Raw genomic sequence first — 4727 nt, 5'->3', positions numbered from 1 at the left:
TCCGTCGAACTCTCGAACTCCCAACGTGATCATTGTCTTGACTCCAACACAACTCCTGCTGTATGTCTTACTTTCATCATAGTTAATCCTACACACTTATCTCAACATATAGATTAGATAACAAATGATAATTGACTTCATTATCAAAATCTGAGATTCAACAGAACCTAGTTCTGCTTGATACCTGCTCGTGAAACTCAGAGCATGTACTATATTAGGCCTGGTACTTAGCATAACATACATGATAGGCCCTATCGCTGAGGCATAGCGTATCCTATCTATATTTACCCTTTCTTCAGGAGTCTTTCGGGACATACTCCTAGAAAGGTATATCCTATGTCTTATCGGTATGAGACCTCTCGGAATTTTTCATACCAAAGCTTTTGACAATAGTATCTATGTACGTAGACTAGGATAAGCCAAGCATTCTCTTGGATCTATCTCTATAGATTCAAATCCCTAAGATGTAGGATGCTTCCCCTAAGTCTTTTATAGAGAAATGTCTAGATAGCCAAGCCTTTACTATGGAGAGCATTCCTATATTATTCCCAATGATCAGGATGCCATCCATATATAACACAAAGAAGGTGATAGCATGATAAGACCCTAGGGTTTTATCATAGAAAGAAAGAGGAGAAAAGGGGATGATCACTTCGAGAGGATTGGTCTCCTTAATCACTTTGAGGGGATCGACCTCTTAGGGTTTGTCAAAATACTGAATAATATTTCATTGCTTGTTAAAAAGAAATAAATACATCCCTATTTATGAAGTTTCACCCAGAAATCATCAGGACTTAGACTCTTAATAATAAATAAATATTAAATAGACCCCTATCCAACTCTTATTGAACTAAACAAACTCAATAAACATTATTCAAAAGGTTAAAAACTAAAGAGATCCTAAAAATTTCTCCCCTTTTAAATCAGCCTTGTCCTCAAGGCTGAGCAGCATCAAACTCGACGAGCTTCTCTTAAATCACTTCAGTTATAGGGTATCTGCGTTGCATCACAACATGTTGATCAAGTAAGTATGGTCTTTACTTCTTGATAGTGTAAGTAATAGATTGACATATCAGTGTAGTAGTCATTGCAGTCTTTTGGAGAACCCTCTCCATCCGAAGGCTAGTGGCAGTTGTGACCTTCCATAAACTTCATGTTTAGTTTAGAAAAATTCCAAGAAATATCACCCAAGGTTGATAGCCATTCAATTCCAAGCACCACTTCGAAGTCTTCCGAGGGTAACAAAAAGAAGTCTATAAGTAACTCTTGGCCCTATATAATTAATTTTATATTTGAACGTTTATTATCACAAGTTAAAATCTGTCTATTAGCGACCTTTACTTCGAATCTATCATAGCCTTTAATGTGGAAAGCTAATCGGTCAGCAACCTTACTGTCCATAAAATTGTTAGTGTTACCAATATCAATTAAAACTGTAATATGCTGATGTTCCAGAGTTCCTCTAACTTTTCTAGTTTGAGGGTTTGAGTAGCTAGCTAATGCATGCACTATATGTATGATAGGTCCAACATCTACATCAGAATCCATACTTTCATGATCGAAGTCCACATTATTAGCTTTCAATTCCTCCCTAATTAGTTCAATCATCAGAAGTTGCCCTTGTTTACGTTAGTGCTCCCTACTCTACTTTTCATCACCGTGCCAGCACAAACCCTTCGTTGATCTTTCCTTGACTTCTTCTCGAGTTAGTCTTGGGGTGTTAGGGTTTCGGTTGGGAATAGATGGGGCCAGTAGCTTGCTGATCATATGTTTATTATCACTTTTGTTTCAACAATTTTTCCTGCTAATTTTTTCCTCGTGTAAATGTGCAAATGATATTACAGCTGTCAAAGTGCGGGGTTGGTGAGCTTTGACTTCACACCGGATATCTAGATTAAGTCTTTCGATAAATGTACTCACTAGTTGTTATTTGAACCAATCTTTAGCTTGATTTGATAATCATTCAAATCTACTATGATATTCTAACACTATGGAAGTCTGATGAATTTTGGCGAGCTGCCCATCAATATTCTCGTATTTAGATGGTCTAAAGTGAATAAGAAGTCCTTTCTTGAATTGATCTTATGAGGGGACTTCGTAGTAAGTTTCGTACTAATTATACTATTAGATTGTGTCACTATCTAGTTGGATTGAGGCTATTTCCACCTTGGATTCTTTTGGAGTTATGTGAAAATGAAAATTTTTTTGTGCTCTGGAGATCCAACTAGTCGGATCTCCATCTTCATATCTTGGAAATTCCACCTTCATGCATTGATAGATTATGTCCTATTCTTGGTTCCTTTTCCCTATATCTTTAGATTGGTTCAATGTAAGATTTGAGTTTTCATCTTGTTGAAACTTGCTAAAGCTCTCTAATAGACTTTTTTTTTAAATCATTAAGGGTTTCTTATAACCGGTTCTCAATTTTTGTTTCCAAAGCTTCTAATTGGGCTTTCACTAAGTTCTTGGTAGCTATTACGTAAGACTATAGATCTGTAATCTCCAATTCCTATTTTTGGTGTCAAGTCAAAGGCATAAGTACTACACTATTCAGTGTGGTTGCTGTGAAGTTTGGCTCGAGGCAGTATTGGGGTGAGAGCATTGCGGTCACTGCGAGGAGGAAGTGTTAGCGTGGAGAGTGGTTCGTTGGTCAAGAAACACCAACAGTAGTGGTGGCAACCAATGGTTACGGTAGCAGAGGGACTGGTGGCTATAGATGGCTACAGCGGCTTTGGTGGCTATGATGGTCATGGTTCGGGCAAGGCAGCTTAAAGGCTTGTTGTGGTTGCTGCATGCACTGCTAGAGGGTGGCTAAAATGGAATGAGGGGGGTGGTCATTGGTCGGGAGCAACGGTGACGGTGGAAGGCTACTACTACTAAGGGTGGGAGGCATCATGGGATGAGACCCTGGGAGCAACGTTGGCAGCACGACCGACAACAATGTATTGTTTTTGTCACATTGAGGGATGAGACTATAGTGATTGCTATCAATGCCAATATCGAAGGGAGAAGGAAGCATCGTACGATGATCGACGGTTGTGGTAGAAGGTGTGAGGAGGTGATGGGGGGGGGTTTTGCCCTCACGCTACTCATAGTGACCGACAGCTATAGCAAAAGATGCATAGTTGCCCTATTTCGATCGCCATGAGGAGGGGAGGTTGTTGCCGAGGTTGAGAGGCAACAATGGTGGCATGACTAGGAAGTAGCTATTAGGATCAAGTCGGCACTAAGAGGGGGGGGGGGTGAACTAGTGCAGCGGATGAAATTACGTCGGTTTGAAAATCTTTCATTCGATTAAAACTAATTTTGGAAAGATGTTAACTTGAAATATGTTCCTAAGAGTGTGCAGCTAAAGTAATAAGGAAGTATGATGGTTTGTAATAAATGTAAATAGCAAAGCAAAAATGCAAACAAGATTTTATAGTGGTTCGATCATCATGACCTACATCTACTCCCGATTTTTCTTCCGTCGAGGCCACCAGCATCCACTAACGATCTTCCTTTTGTTGAATCTCGAATTTTGATGATGAAATCAATTGATAGGTGTTTATGTTTTAATCTGTGTTTTGAGTGACATAGGATGCTTCGATCAGGATGAGACAATTAAAGAAGAAAAAATCATGTTGGGCCGGAAGAAAACATGTCAGAAGATTGGACATCGAGCCGGTGGATCGATCGATGTATCGACAGAAGGCTTCGGGCCATGGATTCGAGCATCGAGCCAAGAAGAATGGATATTATGCCAAGGATATCAGAGTTGTAGAGTTAACTGACCGATTGGGCAATAGGCTACAAGAGAGGATGATGCGCTGAAGAATTAGATGAAGCATCGAGGGACCAATGACATACCGGACAACATAATTAATGCTTAGTATTAATTGTCTAGATCGAAATATATTTTACATGTGCAGGATTAACTATGATAGTAAGGCATGAAGCAAAATGAAGTCCCGAAGTCAAGGATATGATTTTGTTGGGAGTTCGAGAGTTTGTCGGAAGTCTGGACGTTCGTTGGAAGTGCTAGCAGAACCAGCCTAGAAGTCTTGGAGCTTGCCAGAGAAGCTCGTCGGAACTCGCCAATAAGATCATAGTGAATTCTAGGAGCTTGCCGAGAGTCCGCTAGAACATTGCCGAGAGATTGTCCGAAGCTCGCTGGAAGATCGTCAGAAGCTCATTGGAAGAATAGACTTACAGACTTGTTTAGCTCAGATTATGTCTTAGATTTCGTAGTTAGCATGTAATTGAGTTTGAATTTGGGCCAACCCAATTTGGGGCCAGTTAGGCCCATGTAAGGATTGTGTTGGGCCCAATGAGAGGCCCAAACAGTGCCCCAAGAAGTCTCATCATCGTGACACAATCTTCGAGACTATGTCAGACGTTGGTACCGCCAATATGGGTGGTTGTATTGCCCCTGACAGGGTGCCAGGAGGTGGTACCACCAGTTTGGGCGATGGTACCACCCAGCATAGCCTCCCAGGTGGTGGTACCACCCAAGCTGGGCGATGGTACCTGTTGGGAAATCTTGAGGGTGACATCAGATGTGTAGCAGAAGAACAAGAAAACAAAATCCCCAATTCCCAAAGAGATGTTCGTCGTCGTGCGAAGATTGGTGTGCAAAATCTACGAAACTGAAAAACTACGTATAGAGTAGATTGTGTTACTTAGAGAGATCGTATATCTCTGTTTCCTTACAGATCTTTAGGAGAGGGTGAAGGAGGTCAAGCATC

Source organism: Musa acuminata, chromosome BXJ1-5, assembly GCF_036884655.1.
Source record: "Musa acuminata AAA Group cultivar baxijiao chromosome BXJ1-5, Cavendish_Baxijiao_AAA, whole genome shotgun sequence".
NCBI classification, from domain to species: domain Eukaryota; kingdom Viridiplantae; phylum Streptophyta; class Magnoliopsida; order Zingiberales; family Musaceae; genus Musa; species Musa acuminata.
The sequence above is the reverse complement of the archived record's forward strand: the minus strand, read 5'-3'. Positions refer to the sequence as shown.